The sequence below is a fragment of the Pseudopipra pipra genome, chromosome 5 (assembly GCF_036250125.1).
Source record: "Pseudopipra pipra isolate bDixPip1 chromosome 5, bDixPip1.hap1, whole genome shotgun sequence".
NCBI lineage: Eukaryota > Metazoa > Chordata > Aves > Passeriformes > Pipridae > Pseudopipra > Pseudopipra pipra.
In genome coordinates, this window is record NC_087553.1 from 74,895,364 (window position 1) to 74,908,063 (window position 12,700).

General features: G+C 50.4%; 1 protein-coding gene across 2 annotated transcripts in view; it reads right to left on the reverse strand.

The window, feature by feature from the left end:
• AHCYL2 (adenosylhomocysteinase like 2) overlaps positions 1-12,700 on the reverse strand; it is a 132,630-nt gene that overhangs the window by 107,484 nt on the left and 12,446 nt on the right. The window lies entirely within an intron of this gene.

Sequence of the window (12,700 nt, forward strand, 5' to 3'; positions counted from 1 at the left end):
CAGCTCAAAACCCTCCAAACTGATCAAACCCAAAACTCTCCTTCAGGCTCTTCACTGCCCTGGATGTCCCCATGGCCCCAGTAACCGTGACACCAATTCTTCAGAGGGTTTCCTGGAGCTGCTGGGCCTTGGCCACTGTGCCAGTCAAGTGTGTATTTAAGGATTACTGAGTTTATTTAAAGGATTCTCCCGACGTGTGCTTTTCTTGGAATACAAAGGCAGAGCTTAAGCTCCTCTTCCCCTTATTCCTCAAACCTAATTTTAGGTGCTGTGGAACGTGAATTACCCAGTCCCGGAGCTTCCCAGCAATCCTGACATTCAGGAGACAACTCCAACGCTCCAACCCTTCCAGCAACCCCCTCACAAAACAATCCCTTCCACTGTGGAGCTGAGATTTCTCAGAGCAGTTGGGTTTGATAATCCTGCTGTACTACAATAACTCTGGAATTAAAGACCAACAAGTTCCTCTCCTTCTCTGGACTTTCGCCGTTCCAAGACACAAAACTTTTGCCGAATCATGGAATGGGTTGGGTGGGAAGGGATCTTAAAACCCAGCCAGTGCCACCCCTGCCATGGGCAGGGACACCTTCCACCATCCCAGGTTGCTCCAAGCCCTGTCCAGCCTGGCCTTGGACACTTCCAGGGATCCAGGGGCAGCCACAGCTTCTCTAGGCAAAGAGGTTCCTGGAAATACATGGAAGTGAAACGAATGTTTGAGGAACACCCAGCTCATCACATCAGATGGACGTGAAGAGAATCATCTCAACTGAGTTTAATTTTTAGTTGTTTCTAAGTCCACGTTGACCTTTCTGTCCTCATCCTCATCCTCATCCTCATCCTCATCCTCATCCTCATCCTCATCCTCATCCTCATCCTCATCCTCATCCTCATCCTCATCCTCTCTCCACGTTGGCTTCTCACTCCCTTACACGAGACTAAAGGTTTTGGCTCCTGCTTTATGCTTCCCATGTACTGCTGGTAAGGAAAAAGTGGCCAAAAAAAACACCATTAAAAAAGGGATTATTGACTATTTAACCAGAGGTTTGTGTCGTATTCTCAACGATTTCAAGTGCTGGTCCCCAACAGACCAGCCCAAACCAGACCTTCCCTTTGCAGCTCAGCTTTATAAACCCATGAAACCTTTTCCAGCTCCAGCTGAAGGAAGAGTTTGGTTTAAAAGCTTCGTGGTTTTTTAACTTTGCTGATGTTGATGCCTGCTCAGCTGGTGCTTCCAAAAAACTCGGGAGCAGTTAATTGAGGGTGAGATAAGGAAAGGGTTTAATTTGTGCCAAGGCAGAGATGTTACAAGACCCAAAGGCTGTGTCTGAGATGTTACATTTTATAATAATATCTGTCAAACCCCAAGTGTTTCCACCCCGTAGCCTTTGCTCTGGTTCCCTCCGGGTCTACCCTCTGGGAATTGGGTCTGGGGGCTTTTTGGGACCACCCACTTCATCATTCTCATCATCTTCAGAGCACAAAGGGTACACAGTCACCTAGTTCTTGACTCTGTTCTGTTGTTCAGGCCCAGATATGAGTGTTCTCTAAACAGCCCAGGCCTTGCCTTGACAAGAGACTAAACATTCCTACTGGATTTGGGGGTAGGATTGATACGGGGTGCATGGAATGGGGTAAGAGGGTTGAGGGATGTGTAAACAACTTGTCCTACAGGGTAAGGGAACAAGGGCTGCTGCTTCTAAAAATCTATTTCTGCTACTTATAAAACTTACAAAGCTCACAAAACTAGAGAAATAAAAAAAACAATAGGGGCTCAAGGCATCAATGTTCAAGTGCTGAGTGCTCCGAACCGACGGGATCTGGGGACAGGTTGGGGATTTTTCCCAGCTCCGGCCTCGTCCTTACGCAAGAGCTTCTGTAAAACTGCTCTTAACGGGAGCCTCAGCTCTAATGACAGAGACACCGAGCGTGTAAACAGCAACTGCCTCTTGAATAGAAACCTTTGACAAGAGCTGCGTGATTCCGCCTTCTAAAAACGGCTCCCGGGCGTGGAGGGAACGTTTCTGGCACACTCCGGCTCCCCGAGCGGGGTTCACGTTGGAAATGCTGGTGGAGGCACCAGAGCCGAGCCCAAAGCTGCTGGAACAAAGCTGCAAACCCCATAACAGTGTTTTTCTGAAGCCAGGAGCTGCCAGAAAGGAGTCAGAGACGAAGCTGAGATACCTGCAGAGAAGATCTGCTCCTCTCCGTGCTGGTGCAAGCACAAAACTCCGCTCAAACGAGAGGCTGGAGGGGGGTTTTTCCTCCCTTTTCCCTTCAGGTTTGTCAAAGGAATTGCATTTTCAGGAATGCAACGTTTTGCCAAGTCATCAGATGGTGAAAGGAGAAAGGAAAAGCAATCTCCAGGCTCAAAGAGACCCGAAATCCAGGGCACGGCTTTGTTCTCCAGGGGTTTCATCATCCAAAAATACAGGAGCAGCAGAGCAACAGAACCCCCCTGAAATTCTGCTCCTCCCCAAAGCAGAGCCAGTCTGCTGGAAGTTAATTCTCCATGGATTTCACCCCCTCCTGGCAGCACCACAAACACCTCAGGGGCAGGTTGGGATGGGACATTTTGGGGGGGGTTAATTGTGGCTTTAGGACACTGTTCCCAACACCCCCGGGAAGGGTCAGGCCAGAGGGAAAACTGGAAAGATTTGGGTGAAAAGGGGCCTTAAAGCTCATCCAGTCCCACCCCCCTTGGGCAGGGACACCTTCCACTGTCTGCCCTTGGACACTTCCAGGGATCCAGGGGCAGCCACAGCTTCTCTGGGAAACCCATGCCAGGGCCTCCCCACCCTCCCAGCCAGGAATTCCTTCCCAAAATCCATCTTATCTGTGCCCATCTTAAGCAACACCCCCCACTCCCCAGCCTCAATGATTTCAGCCCTCAGCTGGCTCTGGAAAAAACCCTTTCCCTTTCCTGAGGAGCACAGATTTCTTTGGGAAACCATCACATGGGTGTTTCCAGACACCTCTGCTTTGCACAGTAATTCCATTCCCAGGCTTTTGACACTGCAAAGGGGAATAAATGTACACTCAATAAAGGCGGATGTGCAGTTGGGGTGATGTCACATCTCCTGTAGCATCCCAAAGACTCTGGGCTGTCCCAGCTCCAAATAAAACATTCCCTCTGCTCTTCCTCATTTCTTTAATAAGATTTTAATTACCCTGAAGGCAGTTACAGTTGCACATGAAGATGGAGTCCCCCCAGTTCCCAATAACAGAACACCAGGATTATTGTTTAGCCACATTTTTGAACCCTAAAAAGATTCTATTGGGCGAAAAAATCCTTCGGCAGCCACGTTTTTATGGATTATTTTCCTAATTGGCTGCAAGTGTCAAGGAGCAGGAGGATTTATCATGCCCCAAAGCCCCTGTGACACACGGGCAGGCTCCTTTCCTAATTGGAAAATTATTTATGTCCAGTTTGCCTTCCCCTGCAAGTCACTTAGGAAGAGGAAAGATGTTCCTGCCTCGGATACGTGGCCCAAGCAGAGCCAAGCTCGGGGAGTGATGGATGGTGATAACCCACACTTGCAAATGAATCCAAGAAGAAGCTTTAGAAATCCACGGATGAACAGAGGAGAATAAAATCAGATGGAGAATGACTGGTGGGATTATAAAAACACGGGTTATTTTCAGGATCTTTAAATCACACCCAGAGCGTGGCTTGAGCCAGTGGAACTTCCACTTGGAACCTCTGGAGTTGTGCAAAGTCCCATTTTCCAAGCCAGGTGGTCTCTGGGGCACTTTTGTGGCCCATCCTGACAAGGCTAAAGACTAAACAGGTCAGTGGGGGGGGGGGAAGGAATTAAAAAGCAAAATCCCCTCTTGTGTTGCTGTGGGTTCACCGGGGGAAAACGAGGACACGGCTCCTGAGGATGCAGAATTCCCAGGACAGTCACTTGTTTCAGATTTGCCAGACGTTGGACAGGAATCAAGAGGCAGGAAAAACCCAACCCCACGTGAACTGTGGAGCAGGGAAGGAGATTTCTTTAAAAAAGGATGCGGAGAGGGAATAAAAAAATCCGAGGGAGGGGAATGTCAGGAGCCCACATGGAGAGTCCACCCTCAGATCCACGTTTTCCTTAGAGCTCCACTGACACCTGAGCAAAACTATTGCCCTGAAAACACTTCAGACACGAAAATTATGGATAGAAGGGGCAGGGAAAAAACAGAAATATCAGCATTAAATCAGTTATTCAGGAATTCTTTACCCAACTACTCCAACCCCACCCCGCAGACACACTTCAGAACTTCTGCTCTGCTGCAAATACAAACATAAAGTCGAGCAGATTTTTGAATTAAGGTGAAAACAAAGTGAAAACAATCACCTTGAGGAATTGAGATGATTCCTGATGACATTGGATCAGAAAACTGTCCAGCACTTGGGGGCTCCAGGAGAGCTGGAGTGGGACTGGGGACAAGGGATGGAGGGACAGGACACAGGGAATGGCTTCCCAGTGCCAGAGGGCAGGGCTAGGTGGGATATTGGGAAGGAATTGCTGGCTGGGAGGGTGGGGAGGGGCTGGCACAGGTTGCCCAGAGAAGCTGTGGCTGCCCCTGGATCCCTGGAAGTGTCCAAGGGCAGGTTGGAGCAACCTGGGCTAATGGGAGGTATCTTACATTCCCGAGAGAAATGGATTTCAGCACGAGGGTGAAAATAAATATAAATAATGCAAATAACATAAATAAACATGAACAATATAAATAACATAAATATAGATAAGATAAATAAAACCTTCTACCTGGGCTGGAGCAGCTCATTGAACCAATGCAGTTTAAAGCAGTGGAAACAACCCAGACCTTTGGGTTTCCACATCTCAATCCCGTTCTTCCAAGTCCCCAGGAAAGTCAGGACCCCGAAGCAGGCAAAGCTCTGCACCTCCAGTCCTCACCTGGAGTGTTCCCAAGCAAAACCAGGTACATTTAGGTCACTGACTCTGCCTTAAATCAGCTGGAAGTTATTTTAAGACCCAACCATCAGACACTGGGTGTTTATATTAAATCAGCCTCCGTGTCCCAATGTCACAGACAATAAATCCCCAAATACAAGCACAGTGAAATGATGATGAAAACCTTTGTGGCACTCAAAAACAAGCTAAAATCTGAACTTTTAGTCTGTCTGACACAGCAGGGTGTGAGCAGGTCTCTGCTGGGCACCCGGAAAGGGGCTGGCATTCCAGTGGGTGTGGGTAATTGATAACATAAACCCGTTTTACATGTTCAAAACAGAGAAAAGGGATAAAGTCAGTGAAATTCAAGACAAATGGGGTCAAAGTGTTCAGTGACTCGTCTCAAGTTTCACTCTGAAGTGTTAAAACACGCCCAAAAGGTTATTTAACCCCTTTAAAGTGGTTTTTTTGCTCTTGTTCTCTCCATTTTATTTGTTTATGGAACAGATTCCGTCACATTTCTTTTCCTCTGTTCCAAAATGTCCCAGGAACTGGGTAAAGACAGGGAGGTTGGACAGCACAAGACCTTTACATGCATTAAAAAGCCACCTGAGCACTGAGCCAAGGCTGAACTTCCCAGATGAGAGGAGGCCGGAGCTGCGGGAAAAGGAACATCCAGAGCTCCAACACTGACATTCACCTACAAGGCTTTTCTGATTCTTTCTGACACTACTCAGAGCCAGATTTGACCAAGACCTGCCACTCTGATTTCATCAAAGTTGGTTTTTGAACTCTCTGGCAATGAGGACACAGCGAGGAACCACAACAAACGGTGTCCGATGACTTCAGGGATACCAGGAAATCCTGAGGAGGGGTGAAGTTGTGAGGCTGCTTGAGCCAATCCAGCAGCTCTGTGGCACCAGAAGGGAAAGGCTCCTCTTCCTCCTCTTCTCCTGACTGTGTAGGGCTTGGCTCTGCATCCAACAGATCCTCTATGAACCCATTCCACTCATCCTGGAACCTGCATCCTCCCCACCAACCCTCCGACATCTTCTGCAAGGATACCTGGAAAAATCAAGGAGCAACAAAGCAATGGCCCCAAGCTGTGCCAGGGGAGGGTCAGGTTGGACACCAGGAGGAATTTGTTGCTGGAAAGGGTGGTGAGGCCTTGGCAGGGGCTGCCCAGGGAGGTTTGGAGTGCCCAGCCCTGGAGGTGTCCCAGGAAGGCCTGGCCGTGGCACTCAGTGCTCTGGGCTGGGGGCCAAGGTGGGGATGGGGCCCAGGGGGGATCCATGGGCTGGGAGGGCTTTTCCAACCTCAGGGGTTCTGTAACAAGGGTGTGGAACCCCAGAGTAGAAGTGAAATCTCCTTCAGGCAGCGGGAAGGGGTTGGGATGACTCAAGCCTTGCCCATCTTGCAGAGGGAAGAAGGATCTCCCTGACAGAGGACAGTGGTTCTCACAGACCCCTTTCTGCCCCTGGTCACCATTTCCACAGGAGACTTGGCAGAGAGGAAACACTTGCCAGGACTTCAGCAGCTCCCTGAGTTAACATAAAATACAGATAATGGCAATTTAACATCCTGGGCTGGGAGTCAGAGGGTCCAAGACACCCAACCTTTCCTGGGACCTCCAGAGAGGGAGAGGGGGACACAGTTCAGGGCAGTCACATGGGTAAACCCTGCACAAAGAAAGGCAAAGCTTCTCTAGCAGGGAAATACAGGTCTTGTCATGACCACAAACATTAAAAGAAAAATAAGAAAACAGACCAAAAAGGACCCAGCTTCTTCCCAAACCCAGTTAAGAAAGTCCAGAGAAACCACCAAAAGAGCAGAATTCACCTGATCTCAAAGACCAAGTCGTTTGATTTATGAAGTATTAGGAAGGAATTCCTGGCTGGGAGGGTGGGGAGGCCCTGGCCCAGGTTGCCCAGAGAAGTTGTGGCTGCTCCTGGATCCCTGGAAGTGTCCAGGGCCAGGTTGGACAGGGCTTGGAGCAACCTGGGCTGGTGGAAGGTGTCAGGGTTAGAACAAGATGGGCTTTAAGGTCCCTTCCAATCCAAACCATTCCATGATTCCATGATTAATAGAATCCACAACACCTTTCAGCTGCTGGAGCAAGGACAAATTTCCAGATATTTTCAAGGGTTCTGTTTTTTTTTCTTTTAATTTGTTTGGGGAGCCCCTGAATTCCACATGCTGCAGGCTGTTAGAGCAGAGCTCCCTCCCTGCAGCTCAAGCTCCCCTTTAATCAACAGCCCCAGCCCTAATTCCCCGTTCCCTCGGACAAACCACAAAGAGCAGGAAACAAAGAACAAATAAACAAGAGAAAAAGCAGCTCAGAGTCCCCGCAGCACAACGAGCCCATTGTCTGGGCTGGGCTTTGGCCAGGAAGCTTTGCAGGTCCCTACACACCTACTCAAGCTTTACTTGAGGGTGACTTGAGGGAGAGGATGCAAAAACCCCGTCCCAAAATCCCGGGATGAATCAGCCAGGGGGGCATTAATCTGAACGTCGGATCTGAACCACACTTCTGTCAGACTTTTCCTGTGACTTGAGCCAAAGCAGCAGCTCTTTTTGTGTTTCAGAGCCGGTCTCAGCAGCTCACTTGTCTCTCTGGAGTCAGATGAGACAACAAACAATGTGCTGTGGCTGTGGTGCCCTGAAGAACACGGAGTGAAGGTGCTGGACGTGTCCAGGCAGCCCCGTGACTCACCCGGGGTCACTTCGCTGCCTCTGCCGTGGAGGAACCAGAAAACTTATTTATATTAAAAATAAAAAGTCATGGAAAAAAAGGAAGAGCCGAGCACAGAAAGTTCTTGGCACTTGGGAGTTACCCAAGAGCTTCTCCGCTGCGGTGACCAGATAAACTCTTTTCCTAACCCAAAATCCACTTCCCTGTAACCACCCCCCAAACCCTGAAATGGTTCTTCAGGCAGTGCTGCAGAGCAGGGTGCTGCTCAGTGGAGTTCAGAGGCTCTGCCCTGTCTCAAAAAACCGACTCCACTTGTAGAGACTCCCACAAAAATGACATTTATAAGCCATACATTTCAGAACTTCAGAGCTGGAGTTTTATGCCAGACGTTTTTTATGGATGTTTGAGTCATCACCAATTCTTTTTTTTTTTTTTTTATTTTTAATTACTGGTTTAAAACTACCTAAACCCTTTTTTCATCCGGGGGCTGTTCCCTTTTAAAAAGCTCAAAAGATATCCTGGAACAGCATGAGCACAGCTGGGAGAAAACTCCCTCCACACCCAAACGTTCCTTCCTACCCTCTGAGGACACTTTCACCCTTCCCTTGAACCCTTTGGATGAGGAAACGAATCCTGAGGATCGCACTGGAGCGGGGTTCAGAGGGGATGGGGGAAGAGAAGGGGTGTGGGATTGCTGGCCAGTGTCCAGGCACAGGAAGGACAGGCAGGAAGGAACCTGGAGCAGGGAATAATTCAGGGAGACTGAGCTGGGAAGGCACACGGAGTTACGGGGAGATGCCACACAAAAAGCTCTGCTGGAGCATCAGGTGGATCATCCTTTCATCTGCCTGCATCTGCAAAGGGTCTTCAAAGAGCAGGGCACAACCACTGCCCAGCTGTCACCAGGGGGAAGGGACAGGCACAGCGGGGACAACGTGCCCAAGGTCACCTGAAAACCACAGGCCAGCCAAGTTCTGAGGTCACACCAGGAGTTCTCTGCCTCTCTTCCTCATCTCCCTGTTTCTGAACAGCTCTTCCTGCCCCAGAGGTTAGTGGATCACAGAATCATGGAATGGTTTGGGTTGGAAGGGACCTTAAAGTCCATCCAGTGCCACCCCCTGCCATGGGCAAGGACACTTTCCACCAGCCCAGGTTGCTCCAAGCCCCGTCCAACCTGGCCTGGGACACTTCCAGGGATCCAGGGGCAGCCACAGCTTCTCTGGGCAACCTGGGCCAGGGCCTCCACACCCTCCCAGCCAGGAATTCCTTCCCCATATCCCATCTCTCCCTGCCCTCTGGCACTGGGAAGCCATTCCCCCTTGTCCTACCCCCAGAGGCCCTACCAAAAGTCTGCTCCACCTTTCCAAGAAGGCTCCTTTAAGGACTGAAAGAAGGGCCACGTAGCACTTTTCTGACTGTGGAATGTTTCCCTCCTGAGGAATGGATTCAGGATCCATCCTGAACAATCAGAGCTGCCACCTCTCCATTGTTTTCTCTGCCATATGGGTGAGAATTGGTGCTGGCACCTCCAACCTCGGAGCGTGGGGAAGCCCAGCCCAGCCCCAGCTTTACTGCACAAGCCAACCCAAGGCCTTCAGCGCTGCCTTCGAGGCTCAGAAACAAGCCAGGAAAGCAGAAACTCCAGTGGTTTTTTTCCCCCAAGCCTCCTTCTGTCAGGAACTGACACCTCAGCCCTTCTGCTGGTGCCGAAGGATGAGCGATCCCAAGCAGCTCCTTCACAGACACAAACACCAACCAGCTCCCGTTGGCTTCTTTTTTTCCCCCCGGGATCAGAAAACAACTCCTGCTCCCAGCACTGCTCTGTCTGACCATCTGAAGGGACCTGGAGGTCTCCAAACCCCTGTGCAAGTCCTAATCTGCAGTCAGCAGCCTCCCCCCAGGCTCCCCCCGACCTCCCTCCTGGGCTCCCTTACGTGTCCTGCCTTTGTCTGATCCTGTTTGTTCCGTAACCACAGAAACAGTTTTCCAAACCTGGTGAGCAGACACAGAACCTTCTGAGACTGGAGCTCCAGGCTTTGTTTCCATTTCAAAGAGCCCTTTGGCCCCCGCTCCTCTTTGTCAGCACCGGGGTGAAGGACGCACTCACCGCTCGAGACCCTTCCCTAGCACACATTCCACATGTTCCTTGCCTTCCCGTGTCTCCAGCTCCCTGCTGAAGGCTTCCTGCCCACCCCCAGTGCCACTCAGCCACACCAGGGCTTCCCACACGACCTCACACTGGTTTGCAGCAGAATTTGTTGGCCAGTGGCCGCTCAGGTATTCCAAAATCCACGGTGGGACGGGAAGGGCACATCGCCTGCTGTGAGAAACGCCAGGAACAAAACTCTGCTCTAATTCAACCCCAACTCCCCCCAAAACCGAGCTCTCTTGGCACCCCCTGACGTGTGACACTGCTCTTGGGATGGGTGACAAAGCCTGGCATGGTGGGTGGCACCCCTGCCCACGGCAGGGGGTTGGAATGAGATGATGTTTAAGGTGCCTTCCGGCCCGAAGCATCCCGTGATTCCATCAAACAAACACGGCCATTTACAAACCAACCCTCGTTCCTTTATTACTATTCTGTTCAAAACCCTTCTGGCTGCTGAAGGCTCCCCAGAGGCCCATCCCAACCTCCCTCTTCCCAACCAATGCAATCAACTCATCACACACCCCAGCAATGACTCTGGGAAGAGCCTTCCCCGCACAGATGGTTCTCCTGGACTTCTGCTCTCCCTCCCGAGCGACGGGGATGGAGCAGGAGAATTTCAAACGAGGCTTTAAACTAGTTTAGGGGTTTTTGTTTTTCCTTTTCCTCTCCCTTTCTTTTCACTCCTACTCTGCATCGATTTGGAATGTGTTCAGCTTAAACATTCTGGGCTCCAGCCTGTGGGAAAGGTGTTTACCAAATACTGTGTGTGGGGAGCACTTCCCGGGGATGGAGGGTTTGCTGCCGTGTCCTTGTGGCATCTTTACATCCATCAGGGAATGAGGGATGGACAGAACCCTTTCCATCCAAGGGAAGCACGTGAGCCAGCACTTGATGGGCCCATCCCTGCAGAGCCCCTGCAAACATCATCTTCAGATGGCCTTAAGCTGTAAGGAGGTGAATTTAGATGGGATATTGGGAAGGAATTCTTCCCTGGGAAGGTGGGGAGGGGCTGGAATGGATTTCTCAGAGAAGCTGTGGCTGCCCCTGGATCCCTGGAAGTGTCCAAGGCCAGGTTGGATGGGGCTTGGAGCAACCTGGGCTGGTGGAAGGTGTCCCTGCCCATGGCAGGGGGTGGGGCTGGATGGCTTTAAGGTCCCTTCCCACCCAAACCATTCCATGATTTTGTGTGGCCTGAAACAGCAAAAAGGATCCCAAAAACCTCCTCATCCCACCTGACCAGTATAAAATCAGAGCAGCACAAACCACCACCCCTGAGACAGCGAAGGGTGAAGAGCAGCCACTCATTAAAAAAAAAAATCCTCTCTTTCTCCCTCTGTTTTCCTTCCCTGGCTCCCTTCCCTCCAGATGTTGACCAGGACACAATTCATCTGTTTGGAAATCACCTGTTTGGGGCAGAGCAGCAAAGCAGCTGCTCCACAAAAGGAAGAACATTTGTAAGGTCACTGAGGAATCACCAGCAAGGAACAGCAGTGTCCTTACAAGAGGAAGAAGGAACCATCAAACAAAGGAACTGCAGAAAGCATGAAGAGAAACCTCTGAGTCACCTTTCACTCAAAAGTAACACAAGATGCCAAGAAACAATGGGTTAAATTGAAAATAATGGGAAAAATTAATTCGGGTTTAGAAAGTGCCCCATGGCATGAGAACAGCTCTGGCACTCCAAGGTTTTCATGAAAATTCAGATGATGAGTTTTTCCTCCAGCTTTGACATTTAGGGATTTCTCCACCATTGTTCCTCTGTGAATCACAGAATCATTATAGAATCATGGAGTGGTTTGGGGTGGAAGGGATGTTCCAGGTCTCTCAGCCTGTGTTCAAAGGACTTCACAGTGACAGGACAAGAGGGAACGGCCTCAGGCTGGGCCAGGGGAGGGTCAGGTTGGACAGCAGGAGGAATTTCCTCATGGAAAGGGTGGTGAGGCCTTGGCAGGGGCTGCCCAGGGAGCTTTGGAGGTGTCCCAGGAAGGCCTGGCCGTGGCACTCAGTGCTCTGGGCTGGGGGACAAGGTGGGGATGGGGCCCAGGGGGGATCCATGGGCTGGGAGGGCTTTTCCAGCCTCAGGGATTCTGGGATTCCGAGTTGCTCCAGCTCCCTGTGCTGCCCCTCTGCTCCTCCAGCCATACAAACATCCAGAGGAGCCACATCCAAACTCATCAAAACAACAGCCCAGAGCCACACTGTTCATCCAGAGCTTTTCCACGAGCCAGAACTGGGATAATGAGCCAGAATTGTAGGAATTGGTTCAATGTACAACCCAAAGGAACCACGAGGCCGGGGCAGAGGTGGCTGTGCATCCTCACCACCACGTTTGGTTCACACTGAGCTCTGCACTCCAACAGCACCTGGACTGGAGAGCTGGAATATTATGGGAAGGGACACTTAAGGAATGAATCCGAGGGAGCCAACGGGTCCTGCTTGTCCGAGACGAGGCTCACAAAGGATTCACCCCGAGTGCCCAGCCCTGGATTTTACATAACCCCTTCCCAGGGCAGGGATGAATGGATGCAGCCCTGGCACACCCCGCCCCGGCCCCGCTTCCCAAGGAAGCCCATTTTAATTACAATGGTTGCCACGGCGACGTTAATTCCATCCCCGCTCCGAGTAGTCTCACAACTCCCCACTCCACACCACTAATCAGGAATCTTGCATAACATTAGCAGTGAATAACCCAATTTAAACCAACTTAAAGCCTGGATTATCACAGGAGATGTTGACTCAAAAAAAAAAAAAAAAAAGAGGAAAAAAAGAGGGGGAAAAAAAAACCCAAAAGTGTTTTGTTGAGGGAAGTGTTTCCTCCTCTGTGTCCATCTCCAGCAAGTTCTCTGTCACTTTTATCCACGTGGAGGTGACGGATGAGCCCGAGCAGAACCAAAATTAAACACTATTTGTTGAGTCAAACACAGCCTCCCTAATTTTATAATAAAGGAAAAATAAAGGGCAACG